The sequence below is a fragment of the Thunnus albacares genome, chromosome 22, assembly GCF_914725855.1.
Source record: "Thunnus albacares chromosome 22, fThuAlb1.1, whole genome shotgun sequence".
In the NCBI taxonomy this organism is placed as follows: Eukaryota; Metazoa; Chordata; class Actinopteri; order Scombriformes; family Scombridae; genus Thunnus; species Thunnus albacares.
Genome location: NC_058127.1, coordinates 9,541,430 through 9,559,979, shown reverse-complemented (window position 1 = coordinate 9,559,979; position 18,550 = coordinate 9,541,430). Strand labels below are relative to the sequence as shown.

Genomic DNA, 18,550 nt, shown 5'->3' with positions numbered 1-18,550 from the left:
AAGTCCAGAAGTCCAGAATCTTTAATCAATATTATTATTTATTTAGTATTTAGTATTTATTGGGACCGTGTACAGTGTTGATGTACTGTACCAGAGTTAGCTTATGCTAATTTCCATCTGCAGTCCCTTTGGCAGGTCACAATTAAAACATATAACAGAACAATAACAAACAGTACAAAACAACAAACAAACATACAGGACACATAATACAAAATACAAAGCTACACACAATAGCACATCGATTGGTCATATTTTAATTAACAATTAACTGAACAAACATATAAAAAGTGAGCAAGACATGTACTTAAAATACTTAACATTACATTTATCATTATTGAGATCAATATAAAAAAGTTATCATGCTATAGATCATCAGTCATATCATGCATCCCTTGTAATATTATATTTATATGTAGAGGATTTTCCTAAAACCAAATCACAACATAACACAACAAACATAAGACCAACAAAAATACAAGTACATGAAAAAACCTATATGTAAAGAAAATACATCAAGGTGGACTTTAATAATACAAAAAATGGAAAAACATTTAGTTAAGTAAAAGACAACTCAAGTAAAATCATGTCAAGCTCTTTTACAAAAGTATATGGTAAGAAGAGATTTCAAACAGGAAAGTGACTCAGTCGGCTTTATTTCCTGCTGAGTAACTAAAGTAATTATAGGATTTGTGAGAGTGTTTGGCTTTTTGTCTGTTTACATTTTGAAACAGTGAGCACCAGTTTCACCAGACACTGACTGCTTAAAAACTAAACAAGTAGTAGTAGATTAATGGTATTTTTTCTGTTGTCATTAATAGATATACAAAAACTAATATAGAAAGCAAAAGAAGAAAACATGAGAGAAATCATCATCTTTTCTACATCACACACAACTTCAAGAATTAACATTTTAATAACTTGAGGGTGCAGAGACATTTACCAACTTATGCTTGTAGATTTTCCAGTTTGAAAGTTCGAATAGTCGCCAGCGATTGTTTAGAGACTACAGTAATCAATGTAATTGGAGCCGGCTATAATAGCTTATAATCATTCACTCCATGTTGCTTCTTTTTTATCTGCCTTAAGCTCTGTAACAATCAGACTAGTGAGGAGGAGATATTTAGTGTCCATTTAGCCTTTGAGTCTGGACCTCCAATCTGTTATTCACTCATACATATTTAATTCATCTGGATATTTAGCCACTGATATCCTAATCCCCTCATTAGCTGAGTCCCTAACATCAAATATTTGACATCATTTAGTGAGGTTTCAGCAACAGCTACTGCAATAATGGAGTAATTGTTCTCATAATGTTTTTATGAAGCAGCGGGACTTTTTCTCCCATAGCCATCAGCTCTTATCAGTTGGATTATAGAGACGGTGTAAACAAAGGGCGTGCGTTACATTTCAGCATGGACACCTGAATGGTGCTGTGACTCATTTAATGCAGTAGGACTCATAAATGGCAGATAATACCCAGATAACAGTAATTCTTAGAATATTATAGACCAAATGTCACGAAGAAGAAGAAGAACAAGGCAATGTGAACTTCACGATTAACCATATGAGTAGTGCCAACAATACCAGCTATTGATTAGTGTTTAAAGTCATATATCAAGCAGATGTGCCAAATTTCACTGGTTTTAGCTTTTTAAATATGAAGATTTGCTGCTTTTCCCAACCTTACACACTAAATACACTTGTCCATGTAGTTTTGTGCACTGTTTGTCAGGGCTTGTTTTTCATGGGTTTTAGTTCCAGTTAAGAGAAATCTTGATGCTACATCATATGTGTTTCTAACTTTGTGGCAGCAGTTTTGGGAAAGGCCATTTCCTGTTTTGTCATAACAATGCCTCAGTGTGCAAAGTGAGGCCCATGGAGCATTGGTTTTTCCCAGTTTGGTGTGGAAAAATTGCGCAAAAGCCACAAGCCTCCTTCCTTGCACAAATGTATGGAAAAGTTTATCCGAAACTAATGTGAAGCTTCAGCTGTCAAAATCAGGCAAATCAAGTTGATATCTTTCAATGTTACTGTACTTTTTAGTGCCAAATTCTCTCTGTCTGTTGCAATCCTTCCCTTACAGCTCAACAGGGAAACACTGTCAGAGTAAAGAGGGAATTTCATACTGAAAAGAAAATAAGTTTGGAAGATATCCACTTAACTTGGCCAATTCAGATTGCTGAAGCTTCATATTATCTTCACATAAATACATTTTTGCATGGAAAGAGCGCTGTGGATTTTGCCCCCCATCACGTACATTGTAAGTTTTTTATGAAAGGATCTTCTAATAGTCAGTATGAACAGGAAGAATTATTACAGCAAGAAAAACCTTTTTTCAGTGTTCATATGGGTGCCTGACTGTTGTTTTAAGACACACTTGTAATATTGTGAACCGATTCTTTTAATGTTCATGGTTTTGGAATGAGATGTCCAACAATCACACAGAGGTGTAATATTTGTGTGTCCACATACTTTTGACCATGTAGCGTAATGTAAATGTCTTAGCTTTTGGGGATCTGGACTACTGGTTGGACAAAATAAGCTATTTGTGATGGGCATTTTTCACAATTGTTTGATATTTTATAGAATTAGATTGAGTAATTAGTTTCACCTCTACATAGAAGACAAATACGTATCCTTGAAGAAGCTGTTGAGCAAGGCACTAAACCCCAAGCTGCAATGACTAGGCAGCCTGCTGATAAGAGTATATGTGCTGAGGAAACCTTTCTTGAGTAAATAAAGTTTTAAAAAACTACAGATAAGGTTTGCACAATGTAGCTTAATACACTCAAATATGTCTACGTCATGGTCGCTGTGTATTATCGAACCGGTATGTCATGGGAGTTGCCGTTCTATGTTTGGCTGCAGCAGCAACCAGCGCGCCATCACTGGGACATTTATCTCTATCAGCTCTAAGCAAATGGCTCCAACATATCAATTTACCCTAGCTTGAAGGTCAATTAGTGTATGTGTGTGTGCGTACGATTGCATGGGTGTGTTTGTGATCATGTGCTCGTCTGTTCGGCCATGACCTCAATCGAAACAATCGATTCAACTGTCTGAGTCTCTCAGGTTCTTTTTTTTTTTTTTTTTTTTTTTAAGCGTGGCTGAATAAACGCTCACCGGTCTGACCTGAACAAAGCAAAATGAGCCACTGTCTTTTGTACATTCACATAATTAGTCAGGGTAATTAGTGCTTCACTTTGACACATTTTTACAGCTATTGAGCGAACAAACTAAAAGCCTATCTGTCGCCTACCATTAGATGTTGAGGGGTAAATGCTGCTGAAGGAGAGAGAAAACATTTATTATTGTCCAAGCCAGTTGTTCTGTACATTAGACTTGTTTTTACCTCATTTTACGAGCTTTGATTATTTTATGACTTTGTCTTTAAAACATCAAAAAAACATTTTTTAAAAACTCCCATCACAAGTCGGGAGAGTCAAGGTGAAGTCTTGAAATTGCTTGTTTTTGTTAGACCAGTAGTCCAAAAACCCAAATATACTCAAGTTACAAGGACTAAAAGGAGAAAATTCTCAAATCTTTACATTCAAAGAGCTGGAAACTGAAAATGTTAAGTTTTTTTTTCTTAATAAATGACTTAAACAATTAATAAATTATAAAAAAAAAAAAAAAAACTGCTGGGGATTCATTTTCTGTCAATCGATTAAACGACTAAAATAACAGTTTTCTTTCTGAGGATGCAATGGATCACCTGCTCCTCTGGCGAATAACCTCTTCCAGAGTCTCACCTTTCAAGACAGACAGAGAGAGTGGACGTCTGAGTGGAGGTGAGGTCATGATAGAGGAAATAACAGCCGTGTTGAAAATGAAAAGAAGAGCAGGCTAAGCCGCTGAGTGATGGACGACAGAGGATCTGAGGAGACAAGAGGCCGAAGTGATACGCTGAGAGACGGAGAGAGAAAGCAGGCTTTACTAAGCTGCTCTTTTATTTGTGTGTATGTGTGTGTGTATCTTTTTGGAGAGCCGAGGTGATCTACGTACGCCCGTCTAACGGCGTGGGAAGCGGCACGGGAGATTTGAGGAGAAGGGGGTGGGGTGAGCAAAGGCTTGGCTCAGAGAGGAGACGAGGGGAGCTTTGGCTCCTCTCTGGGTCTCCATGGTGGCTGCTGTTTTGCACTCTTTCTCTCCAGACATTTGTCGCTCATTTTGCTCTCTCATTTTCCGCTCTCTGACTCTGTTTAGTCCAGCAGACCTAGCAACAGACCCCCACCTAAAAAAAGAAAAACCCTGATTTTCAGACTGGCTGCAGGACTGTGGATGTGTTTAGAATAGAAGTTGTGAGCTGCAGTGTGTCTGAGAGGTTAAGTTAGTTCTGTTTCTTGTTGACATGAACCACAAACCTAATTTGCTTCCAAACACTGAAGCAAGATAATACACCTAAAATACTTCTTCCTTTTAAAGCTTGTAGTCACATACTGCAACATACTGAAGCATTTATTGACCTATTTTGCTATGCATAATATGATCTGATGATCCTTAATGGTCTCCATGTGGAAATTGGGTTAAAGCTGCCTTACAAGGAATTTTTTAAGAAACTTAAGTATGAAATCTAATAACAACATGCAACAATAGAGGCAATAACAGAATATAAACAAATTGTGGGATGACTAATCATGTTAACATGCAGACAAAAAGTCTAGTGCATGTAAGCAGAGTAGATTACAGTTAGTTGTACTTATTAATTACGGAAATTACTATTGTTCAGTTCAAATTTTAGACATATTTTACACTTTTTAATAAAGTGCTGCTCTTCTTAACCAAAGAAGAGGAAAAAAGAACATAATTGGGATAGACAGAGCAGCGGTGTGGCTCAAGCTCTTTTTTTTTTTTTATCACTGATTAATCTTTGTTTACCAGTCTGGCACTCCTGGATAAGGCTTTTGATTAATGAGGTTGTCGTGAGTTTTGTTTTGTTTTTCTCGAGGGACTAATGTTTGGGGGCATCATTTTCGCTTAACTCTTTCATTACGCGCACCTCGTGAAGCTTTTTCCGACTTTGCAGAAGGGCTGGACAAGTAAATTTCACTCTAGTTAACCATCTACAGCATCCAACAACTCAGCTGAATGTCTTTTCACATAAACGTAAGAAATGGGTGTCAGGAGCTTTTTTTAGTAACGGGAATTTTTGACCAAGTTGTCCTGTAAATGAAGGAGTTCTGGGAATTGAACTCAGGTACTAAATCAGGAACTTAAAATCCCAAATAGTACATTCCTGTTTTCCACAGCACCTCAAGATCCTTGCATGGCTTTGTTTGAGATGTTATTTCTGCACACAAAGAGACAGCAACACAGAGTCATTGCAGAGTTTTCCATAGTTTGCAACAAAAGTGGCTACAAATTAATGTTTTAGTTAATGCGCTCTCGTCTTTGCTGTGAAAAAAAAAAGGAGATATACTGTAAAGACAAGTACTGGTATTAAAGGCAAAACACTAGAAACAAAATACTATAATTGTGGATTTCAGCCTGTCAAAGGACACTCTTTGCAACCTCCAAATCTTATAAGGCCTGAACTCAGCTGTATTGTAGAAAGCATGCAGTGAAAAGTTGGATCTCTGCACTTTTGCTACATCTGTTCATTTCTATGTGTATACCGTCCATATGATGCAGTACTGAATTGTAAAAAAGAAATCCAGCCCCAGTGGATAATCTGTATGTAGAGCTGCACATCACTGTGTTTCATATGAAACTGACGTAGCGGTACCCAGGTGTGACAGCAGCAAAGTACTGCAGACTAACATGATTTGCTTCAGGATGGAGAACAGATAAGGTCCTGAGAGTGTTTATGTCCTCAACACCTGGTCCTTCTCACTGTGTGCTTGTATGTGTGTGTTTGTGTGTCCGCAGGGTGATAAATATGTGTGTCAGAGGCGAATGCATGCTTGCACATTTTGCTGTTGCCAAGTGAGAACCAGAAATCTCTAGAGACTTTGTTTTGGAATTGCAAAAACTACCCGACCCTCCCTGCTGAATTTGTTTTCCTCTTTCCTTTCTTTGTTAGACATTTCTGCATAAGAGAGCGAACATTAGACTTATATTCATCAGATGATCAGAGACATGACTCCAAGTGAATGCTAATATTACTCTACATCTGCTAGATGAGTAAATAGGCAACTGCCTGCCAACACCTTCACCATGGTATCTTTATAAGGTGATTATATGACAGTATGTCATGGTTGTGTTTGCAGCTTGTTGCACTGCCCCCAAGTGGCCAAAATATCAATTAATGCATGTTTGAATGTGGAAAAAAGGGTATAAAAAGTTGTTTTTGTGAACAGCTAACAGTGGGGCTGGCTAGTATAATCAAATTTGTACAACTAAAGCCCTTTTTGGTCTGCTTTTAATTACAGTTTGCATGGCATCAATAATTGTGACACCAGTATACTGTATAAACATGTTATCAAGATATAATACCAATGAAAGTATATTGGGTCAAGTTTTAACCTGTGACAGTTACTGTACACAGTAGCCCACTGAGCCTCCAAACAACTGTCTTTTTAAAATGATCCCATGGGCTTTAAAGGGATTTAAAAACCATGTAGGAATGAAATATGAAGTCCTCCACCCCCTCCGTATTTCATCTCATAGGTCGTATTGCTTCTCACCACCCTCTCAAGTTGTGCCTCAACGTACCTCGACATCAACAAACGCATGTGCCCCGAATGCCACCGGTTTAACCTTTCAGCATTTCAGCCTTCAGCCTACATTCTCAATATAGGTGACCTCAATGCTCAGTGCCCTACTTTTGCATACTATTTATGTGTCTGGGTGTGTTTATCTGTGTGTCTGGGTGCGCCTATTCGTTCACGGCTGCAAATACTGGAGGCAGCAGAAAGAGAGACCAAATAAAAGACCGGAGTCTGCCAGCAGAACTGTTTGCCCTTTCCTTTTCACTTGCTGTTATGTGGAGAAAATGAAGGAAGGAGAGACAGAAAGAGGATGGCAGAAATTAGACAAAGACCCGCAGTGAGACACAGAACGAGGAGCGATGACTGGGAGAAATCGAGAGAGAGACGCGAATGAAAAGTCAGCAGCGTGACAAAAGATGGATGGAGAGAGACGGGGAGGAGTGCAGAGCTGTGAGAAAGAGATTAGAATAAAGAGGGAGAGGTCAGTTGGAGACAAAGCGAGAGGAAGTTTTCTTGTTTGACATCAGCTCTGTGAACAACAATCTAGTGGTTGATTAAAGACAAATACAGGTGCGATTTGAGGTTAAAGCCCTTTTACTTCTGGCTAAGTCGAGTATTTTCTTGTAATTTTCTAGTCTATGAAAGATGTTTTTCTTACAAGAATAAATTCTAACAAAAGGATTTTTCTGATGGCAGGAATACAAGCTTTGATATTGTATCTCCAATTATCCTGGCAAGCAAGTCTGCTGGCACAAACCACACGAATTGAAGATACTCTATCCTCTTGGCTGGGCAGTCTCTTTCTTTATAGAAATACATTGCTGTTGGCTGAGCTGTTTATAAATGTGTATTGAACTGAAATTCTGTAGGTTTGGTTGCTGTACCGACCTTGTTCGAACCCGTGTGGATGGTCAGTGTCATCTAAATGCGTCTTTTAACAAACAACAACCTCGGTTATTGCTGCAGTGCATTTGTTCAATATCTTCAGCAAGTTCTCGGCCTTGATTCTCTGCAGATTGATAACGTGTAATTTGGTACTTGGATATCAAAAGCAGTAGGGAAGGAAAATGATCAAATCCGCTGACAGAAAGCAGAGTTTTCAGTGGCTGCAGGGTTTGGCAATATAGATACAACTTTCTATTGTGATACAATTTCATGTTGCAAGATTGATATATTGTTGTTTTCCAGAAATCCAACTGAGAAACAGTTCATAGATAAAATCACCAGATGGCAATTATAACTTTTGGCTCATCCAGTAAATTAAACACCTTGTAAAATCAAGGCACTATCATATTGATGCAAAAATTATGTAATGTAATTCAAATATTGCCAACACTGACCACAACATTCCAATAGACAGTGGTGTTAAGCATGCTATGGATAGCAGTTTGGCATGCACAAGAAGTGCCAAATGCTTGTATGCATAGGATCTTGTATCTTGTATCACCACAATCGAGTCAAGTGTCAAGGGGTTTGCATTGCAGAACGATTACAGCATCACATACAACTACGGAGAGCCTCGAGGGCAAGATGTGTCAGTCAGTCACTGCCTACACTGCTTAAAGCAAGCAAACATTGCCACACAGTACTCGAGAGAGTTTGTTTTGATCACTGGCAAGTGCTCTGGTAATATATCAAAGGCAAGTCGGTGGAAGAAGGCCAGAGCTTTTGTCAGTGTTGGACTCTGAGCAAAAGGCTGTGGCTATTACCTGGAAGCAGTACACATCAGTGCAGACCCAGGACAATCTGAACTCAAAAAAAGCTCAGTAAAAAAGATTCATTATTGTTCATTCATTTTTTGCTAGCACTAAGTTTGGTAATATATTAAAGAGATAGCTTTCTTTGTATAAACAGCATAGCAAGATTTCTGTCAGATTATACATTTCTTGTGTCTCATGGTATTTATCGTCATAATTTTTAAAAACATTGTAGGAAATCCACAGCAAAAGCTTCTTTATTGTTTAATTTCCAAATGCCCCCCCCCCCCCCCCCCCCCAAGATTGGGAAACTCATCACTCATCATCACTTTTTTCAAGGCTGTAAGGCACAATACATAAGGACTTGATACATTTTAATGAATTATTAATAACCATCAAAAAGCCATTAGTTACAATGAATGAACCCTTTATTAAGAATTATGTTTGACTTAATGATTCTGTTGGTGTAGGCTGCAGTGCTCACACTCACTTGCAAAATTCACCTTCACCATATAATCACAACCTCACGTTCTATGTTTATCAGTATGAAAACATCTGCTTCAGTCACATCCAAGCATCATCATCCAGCCGCAGCAGCAGCAGCAGCAGCAGCAGCCAATCCTTCTCTGGCTTTTCCATGAAACACCACCAGACCTGCGGGTCACAGTCTTAACGTAGCTCAAGTCAGCCTCTTGAGAGTTCAGTGTGGCTGCTGGCAGCCTGAATCCAGAGCAACTGTGCGGTGACATTGCTTTGCATCAAAGGACGAAGAGATGGAGCCAGTGTGACAGAGCAAGAGGGAGGAGGAGGAGGAGGAGGAGGAGGAGAGAAAGGGGGAGGAATGACAGGGAGGATTGACGAAAACAGGTTGTGATATGTTGGAATTAGACAGCCTGCTAACAGTGGACGGATGAAATGCCATTGCTTTGCATGTTTATGAATGTCCATAAAACAAGCTTGGATTAATTTAACTGGAACAATTATCCGACATAGCCTGATATCTGAGACATGGAATCTGTTCAGTGCAACAGATGACCTGAACAACTGTTGTCTGACAGCTGAAATGTGGAAGCAGAGTAGAGGCAAATGAGAAGCAAGGCGTGCTTTTTCATTTTATTCTCTTTTTCTCAGCTAGCAACATGTTCTCTTCCTCATTTTTTTCAGTACCCGACCCCCCGGCTTACTCTTTATGCAAATCTGTCTTTTTCTCTCTCCATCTCGCTGTTTCTCTTTCCATGGTGACAGACGGTGCCTCCTGTGCAGTTTAGCAGTTATTACACGCTCTAGAACACACTAACTCAGAGAGAGGCAAAGGCAGAGATGAAGAAAGATGGTGTTATAGCATCGGGAAACCACGGATACGAGAGTGTGTGGAAAGAGAGCAGATTAAATATAATGTTTGAGTTACGTGAGACCCGTATCAATGCTGCTTAATGCACAATGTTGTCATGTGACTGCTGTTTCTTCCACCTTGTCTGTCTGCAGGCTTTGGTTGAAGATATTATAGCACGCTCATATCATTGACCACTCAATATTCAGTTGAGGTTGTGAATACAAAAGTAAATAAATTATTGTAAAGTGCTCCCACCATACTTTGTTAAAAGCCTGTAGATTTGATTTAACCAATGAGAGCATTACCAAATTCTACATCTTCATAAAATGCAATAATTTAAGCGGTGTGAAACATTTGTAGAAGTTTCCTTTAGCATGTTTGTGTCTTTCAGCTCATTGTTTTGGTTTTACAGCCGGCAACTTTACTGTTTTTGGTTCAGTCTCATTACTTTCATCACTCCTTTGCAGTCACGGCAGGCAGCTGTGAAAAAGCTATAAACAGACCATGCGCTATTCGACTAGAACCGATGAGAAAGACAAATGAGCAACTAGCTGGTGATCCCAGTGGGGCATTAGCCACTAAAGAGCTATATATTTCCCTAAGGAGTTGTTCATAGCAAAACTGTGCTAAAAGGAGAGTTAATACTGGACTTACATTCATCATGTGGACAGAAACATGCCTCCAAGTGAATTTTAATGCTGTTCCTTGTTGGCTGGAGGTGTGAACTGTTTGCTAGCACATTCCTCATAAGGTGATAATATATCAATGTTATATTTACAGCTTATTGGGCTACTCCCATTGGCGAACAAAATCAATTAATGCAGGTTTAAGTCATTTATTCAGCAAAAATGCCAAATATTTTCTGGTTCCAACTTTTTTAGACTAAAAAATATATTGGTTAATTGAAAAAAAGACAAAATAATTGATACTGAAAGTAATCGTAACTTACAGCTTTATTCTATTAGGGGTTTGTATTATGCATTGTATTATGTATTATATAATATGGACAAATAGTCTGGACATATAGTCTGTTTTTCAGTAAACCTTTTTTTGTCTGCTTTTCTCACTTCCTGTTGCAGCAGAACCTTCCTTTCACAACATCCAAATGAAGTAATACCAGAAATGTATTAATATAGAGAAAGAAGCACATAAATTAATTTACTCCACTGTCATGTCAGGACACACCAGACCTATAAAAATAGTAGGGGGAGGAGCTGTGGCTCACCAATCTACTCTATCAATAAATAAATAATAATAATAATAAACTTTATTTATGTAGTACTTTTCTTTATAGTGTTATAAAGTGCTTTACAAAAAGGAAAAAAACAGGGAAGGGCAGTAAAATGAGAATAAAGCCAAAGGACATGAGCACAGAGAAAATAAAGACAATACTCTTTGTCCTAGTAATAAGCAGTGTTTTGTACCAATTGGAGGCAATGGAGGGAGCCCTGGCTGATACCCAAGAAAAGATTGTTGCAATAATAAAGCCGAGAATAGATAAAAGCATGTATAACTTTTTGTAAATCAGCAACTGATTTAACCTAATTCAACCTAATTTTAGAGATTATCTTGATGACTTCACAACACTTTTGACTTGATCGTCAAAACAGAGGTTAGCATCAAATATCACCACTAGATTCCTAGCAGCCTGCTTAATATTCGACAGACCACCAAGATTAGCACCAAAAGAGCTGATGAAATTTGGGGGAAATGAACAGAATGACCTCAGACTTATCATCATTAAATTTAAGAAAATTTTGGGACCTCCAAGATTTAATAAGAGGAAAGTTGCAAGATTTGCTAGGCTGCTAGGATCTGTGGGTTTTAATGGCAAATATAACTTGGTGTCGTCAGCATAAAAATAGAAAAAAACAGTGATTCTGAATAACTTGGCTGAGAGGTGGCATGTATATAGAGAACAGAAGGGGGCCGAGAACGAAGCCTTGAGGTACACCACAACTCAACTGAGCAATTGAGGAGTAATTACCCAGAGCAACAGAAAAAGTTCTGTTGGAGAGGTATGAGCTTAATAAGCTAGGAGCCAAACCTTTAAGGCCTACCCAAGTTTCCAAGTGATGTAAGGGGATATTGTGATCAACTCTGTCAAAAGCGGCAATTAAATCTAAAAGAACTCAAATCGAACAGTCACGCCTGTCAGCAGTCAGCAATAGGTCATTGGTAACCTTAACAGGAGCTGTCTCAGTACTATAAAGTGATCTAAAACCAGACTGGAAACAGTTAAAAACTATTATTATTCATAAAAGCTATCAGTTGAGATGAGATTACTTTCTCCAGAACCTTAGATAAAAAGACAGTTTGGAGATTGGTCTGTAGTTACTTAAGGACACGTGGTCCAAATTAGGTTTCTTTAGCAGTGGGTGAACAATAGCATGCTTAAAACTGTTTGGAAAGAACCTGAAGCCAGAGAGTTGTTAAAAAATATGCATAATAATAGGGCCAACAGTGGAAAAGTACCTTCTTGAGCAGTTTAGTGGGGATGATGTCTGAGATGCAGGAGGAGGAGTTCCTATGGGAGACTGTACTCTCTAACAATGAAAATCTTAGGGGTTGAAACTGGTAAAAAGAGGCAGAATTAAGATGGAAAATAGAAAGAATGCAAGGGTCAGGTTGGATTTGGGATACTGATACTCTCCACCGTGTTAACAAAATGAGCAAGATATTTTTCAGACAGCTCTGTGAGGTACAGAAAGGAAGTAGAGGGACCACCAATAACCGAAGCAATTACCCTACAGAGAACTTTAGGATTGTGGTTATTTATGGATGTTAATTCAGAGAAATAGACCGATTTTGCATCCTTAACTGCTTTCTGATGAAATAACATTTGGTTTTTAAGGGGGTTACATGCTATTTTGGACTTGTTTATCTTCCAATGTTGTTTTATAAGGGCTTGAGTATGATCTTTCAGCCAGGGGAGGTTATTTGATTTTTGTTTCCTAATTTTAAACAGTGCAATTTGGTTGAAGATGGATAGGCACTGATCGTTAAATGAATTTAACAGAGCATCTGGATTGAGAAGAAATATAGTGGAATTAGCTGTAGTGGAACAGCTTTATGGTCAGTTACCAGAATATCAACCAAATTAAGACACTCGAGAGAGAAACCAGGTGGGAGTGCTAAGTCTAAAGTGTGACCTTAGAATGTGTGGCCCCTTTAACAAATTGAATGAGGTTAAATATTTTATCAACACTTGGCAAACTGGATAAAACCTCAGGAGCTTTGTCAGCAGTGTGACGGACAGTGGAGCAAGGAAAAGCACATTCGCCCTGACATTTCTGATTATGGAGTCACCTAAGATTAAGGTTGTGGGCTGACTGGGGGATTGGGAGGACTCTGGAGCCCCATTAGGCCTTCTGGAGTGCCAGGTGAGGTTGCAGTAGTGAGGGGGAGCTTGATTAACTGTCATCCAGAGTGGTCAGGTTTAAGGCTACATGTCAACAAGCAGCTCCCTGGGCCTGAGGCCCATTGAGCAAGAGTCATTGAGCAAGATACTGAAGTTTTTCTAGCTCTAGATGTGATATTGTGCTCCTAAACTTGACTACCAGCATTTGGTGTCAAGATGGGCAGTCAAAACACATTGTTAGGTGACAGCGTACTGTAAATATGCTGTTTATTTGTGAGCAGTTACAGTATATTCACATACATTACAGAAAGAAATATTAGAATGATGGGATAAATGACTTAGAAACCAGATCAAAAGTAATCACAAACTGTGGAGATGATCTTTCAGAGTTACTTTAGGCTTGTGTGGTGTTTTCTGGTGTTAAATATTTCAAAGCATTTTCATTGGTTAGCAATGCATTTCATGCTCAGTATCTCCAAACTTTACTCCACCGAGATAATCCCAAATTTTCAAAATGGTAATCTTAATCTATCTTTTGTTTTTGTAACTCAACTGCACTACGAATCCTGTTTAAATATTTGTGACACTACAAAAGCTTTTTCCACTGAGAAAATGATTATGAAACAAGGATTCAACTGACAAATTCGCCTTGATTAATCATAAAAGTCAAGCAAAAATGCCAAACATTGCCTGCTGTCAGCTTTTTCAAATGTGAGAATTTACTGCCTTTATCTCTTTCAGGGTTTTGGATTGTTTGTTGGCATTTTCCTCTATTTTCTGACATTTTATAAAGGAAAAAACAATAATTCAGTCAATGTCAGTACATTTATGTTAAAGTTTTAATCGTTTTGGCTCAGCTCATGTGATTCTCTGGAAGAAAACTGAGCAAGACATCGCAACATCGACTCTCAATGAGCTCACAAATCCCCAAGCAGAGCCCGAGATACACAACATTCGATGAACATGAGTATTACAAGTATTTGCATTCAACTGAATACTAACAGGGTGAAACTAGTGAGGTGGAGGGAGGTAAATTTTTGAAAGTAGTCTGCTCAGCATTGCTTCATGAAGGCAGAATGATCATCATATATTTATATGGATCATCTAGTGCCAGAGAAAGGATGACTGGCGGTTATATGAAGCATGTAAGTATAAGACAACTTCATGCCTGTCTGAACCATTCAACAGATTAACTGATTATAAAAATAATAGTTGCGGCTAAAATGGATTTGGATGGAATTTGGTGGACAGATATCTGTTGGCCCAAAGAGCAGTTGATTAAATTTTGGCTGTAATCTCGCTGTAGGATTTCTGCCATTAGATGATTAACTTTTTTTGTTTTTAGCCACAACTACTCACTCAGAATTGTTACACACCAGCTCTGTGTTGAAGTCCATCATCCAGGATCAGCAGCATGGCATTCAGGTGTTATTTTTTTCTGAAGGAGATAAAAAAAATAGATGATGGAGATAAATGAGGGAAAGCTACACTGGAACATACAATATGTGAAAGACTAATACAGAGATGTGTGTAGGGGGAGGGCAGCAGAGAGATGGATGGAATGAATATAGTGTGTGTGTGTGTGTGTGTGTGTGTGTGTGTGTGTATGTGTTGGTGGGGGTTGCTTTGGTGACTAATCATTTCCGTTTGAGACCCAGAGAGACACAGGCCCCCTGGGGCAGCAGTCCATTTTCTGATGAGTGCACACATGCACGTTGACACACAGAAACAGACACACGCACACACACGCACACACACACACACACACCACATCGCCTTGTTCCCCCTGTGATGTAATGCCTGATACAGTCATTGGTTTATGAGAGCATGAACTGTGCACACACACACACACACACACACACACACACAACAAGTGATGTCAAAAGATCCCATATTTCAGGTTGAAATGTCAGATGAGGAATAACACTGTCAGGTGGACACAATAACATATGTGCTTGATATTCTCTTTCAGCCTTAAGAAAACCAAAAAGTAAAAATATTGCTATATGGCAACTGTGATTCTCAGTGGCGTTTAATAGCTGAGCACATCAGGGGGGGTGTACAATAAGCAGGCAAGAAATACATGATATAATTACAAAGAAATTATACAAAGGTAAATGCAAGTTTTACAAAACAGGGCAAAAGGACAATGAAAAGTAGCAGCAGGCAGCCTGAAAAACAGTAGGATAGAGAATAAATGAGATTAATAACAATGCAAAACTGATGTTTCTGTATGTAGATTGTTTCTTGTGCATTTGTCCAGAGATTTGTTGCTGAAACCTGTTGCAAACCACAATTCTACATTGACTTGTGGGTGGATTTGGAGGGAAAAAAATCTAAAGCTCTTTTCAAATACAGCATCAACAGGCTCAATAATGGATTCTCCAACTCATTCATAGTCTGTCCTGTGTACCTCATGCTGGCATTAAGGATAATTGTATCCTCCAGCTTCCATTGGTGTGCTGTTTTAATTCAAGTCGAGTTGTAATTTAAAAATCAAATCATCACAATATAATGAGTAAATAAAGCTTCTCCAAACTGTAGCAAATGGCTTGAGTGTTTTATTTGAGCATTTTGAATACCTCATGAGGGAAATACCACAGTATGTCTTATCTTCAGATCAGATCTGACAGTGACTCCATATTAGCATGCAATCGATTTATCATTTTGAGACATTTTTGAAGAAAAAATGACAATCTCTGCTTGTTCCAGCTCCGTAAATGTGAATATTTTCTGGTTTCTTTATTCTTCTGCAATAGTAAACTGAAGGTCTTCAGCTTGTGGACTGTTGGTCAGGACAAAGTAAGGCATTTGAGGATGGATCTTGTGCTTTTGGAAACGGTGGTTGATGCTTTTCAACATTTTCTGACTATTTTATAGACCAAACAACTAATCCATTAATCTCGAAAATAATTAACAGATTAATCAATAATGAAAATGATTGTTAGTTGCTTAAACGACACAACTACTTAAACTTAACAATGATTTTTATCTTACATTTTCTACTTGGACTAAATTTCCATCCATTTATTTGTGACATTTGTCACATCCTGAATGGACTTCTGGTTGGTTTTTGGACTCTTTGTGTTTTTGTTCTTTTGAATTCTTTGGTTGTTATTATCTATCAGATGCCCTCAGACTTTTTCTGTTTTGTGTTGAACTTTGAGGGACTTTCTGGCATTTGGGTTGCCTTTATTGGTCGGACTGTGCTTATTGTGTTTTTGGTTTTTTGATTTCCCTGTGTTTTCTCCTCCTGTGTTCATGTGCTCCTCCTCTCGCCTGCTCTGCGTTACCCTCTTTAGCCCCGCCCTGCTCTGTGTCTTCCCCACACCTGCCCTGTATCAGTCTCGTCAGCCCTGCCCTGCTCCCTGTGTTTCCCTTAGCCAATCACTCCTAGCCTGCTCTTGTGCCTAGTCACCTGTTCCTTGTCTGACTGCTCTAGTTCCTGTTTTATTTTGAAATGTTTTCTCCTTGTGTTTTGTTATCTTTACTTAATTTACCTGTGTTTTCCCGCCTTTATTTATTGCCTCATGTGTTTCACCTGTGTCTTGTTTCACTCACCTGTGTTCAGTTCGTAATCAGACCCTGTGTATTTATTGTCCAGTTTTCAGTTCAGTCTTTGTTGAGTTGTCTGTGTTTGTTCTGTGTTTCTGGTATGTTCCTGTGACTCCAGTGACTTTTGGTATTGTTTCATTAAAAACTCTGCATCGTATCCAGCCTGCCTGCCATCTCTTGCATTTGGGTCCACCTGCTCCACTCACCCATGTGAAAAAATGTCTGTCTGACTTCAAATACTGACCTGCAGGGTACACACAAATAAATAATAAAGTAATCTACAGGATATTTTGGAACAGGGGTGGAGGAGCTTTTTAACATGTAAAGCAGTAGTGTAGGCAGGAATCACAGTGTGGTTGGGCACAGAGAAAATCAGGTGGGCCCGTCCCAGACTAATCACACTTAAAAGGTTCTGAAACACACACTGTATGTTAACCAAAAGAGGCCATTACAACTATACTTGCCTGAATGCACGGGCACCAAGACGAACATTAACAGCATCGCATAGCCTGGCATGATGGCCACATATTCACATACACACAGCTGACATACGCAACAGTGCAGCATGTGGATAGAGATACACCAGCGCCAACATGCTCGTAACGCTAAAAATGACACCTTAACAAAGCATGACACGGCGGCTACATACCATAAACCACAAATATGCAACACGCACACACACACACACACAGATGGCAGATGTAACAACATCAGCATAAAATCCAATTGTACACCCAACAAAAACTATAACAAATGAATGATAATATTGAAATAGGCTACAACAGTCTGAAGTTGTAAATTAGCTTACTTTTGAAGATTACAGCAGGAGACGACAGGGCTTGGTGTTGAACACTGAAATTATTTCATTGTTAACGATTCAGTCAGTTCTCTTTCAAAGGAGAGCAGGGACAAAGAGTTCAGTCTGTATGTCATCATTGATGCCCTGATGCAAGTTTTTATCTGACTGACAGTTGAATAGAGTCTTTCAACAGTACAGCTTGCCGCTGCTGAATTAGCAGCCACATACGTGTCGTTACTATTTGGCACTTGTTGAGGAGAAACTGGCGCAAGAGGAGGTGTCTGGGTCGAGAATGAATTCTCTTCCTCCTGCTCCTCACGACATCTTCTTGTGACAAACTTAGGGAAACTGCCTTGTTTCACCATGTTTTATTATCTTAATCTACATTAAAAGCAGCTAGCTAGCGGACAGTAGGCTTCTGTTCCTCTGTGCAATGCGCGGCGTGGGCTGTACACCGAGTGAAGGAGGAGGGGCCGCTCGCAATCTGGCATCTGCGAAATGCACTGCCACCCAAAAATTCTGACCTATCAACATCATCATATGGTAAACAAGAAACAAGAAACAAGAATTATTTTACTTTTATTGGTCACATTGTCACATTTGAAACAGTACTGCTATTCACTGGATGATCCAGCAAAAAAGGAAGCCGGAAGCCTTCTGATTGGGCCCACTCACGGCTATGTGCCAGATGTAAAGACTGGCATATTTTCACTGGAAACTAGTTTGAAGGTTAAAGGTTTGAATTCTCAGACCTGTGGAGAAATCAATATGGGAAAGCGATAATTAACTCACCTGTCCCTCTCTGAACTACCACCTTTGTGATGTTTTTTTTTTTTTTAACTGCCAGCTGCTCTGTCGCATTCATAATAACACACACTGTGGTTGTATGATGTTGCTTTTATCTGAGGAAGGTTAGCCGAGCATGCTGCTCATTTTCAGAGGCCTTCACCCCTGCAAACTGCCTAGTACAAAGTCTATTGTGTGATGGACTTTTTTCCTATCACCTCATTCTTATTGGGTACTTGTTTGTCACATACCCCTCAGGTGGTTGTCATTTGTCACAGTCTCCATCTTGTCATGTCTCCATCTGTGTCTCAAATTTTTTTAGCCACTTTCATCTTTCTTCATAGTTTATCATCACACCTGTCTTTTTTC

The 18,550-nt window shown here is 38.9% G+C and overlaps 1 protein-coding gene across 2 annotated transcripts in view; it reads left to right on the top strand.

The window, feature by feature from the left end:
• The window catches only part of ndrg2 (NDRG family member 2), a 40,796-nt gene that overhangs the window by 9,854 nt on the left and 12,392 nt on the right, over positions 1-18,550 (top strand). The gene's annotated exons all lie outside the window — the stretch shown is intronic.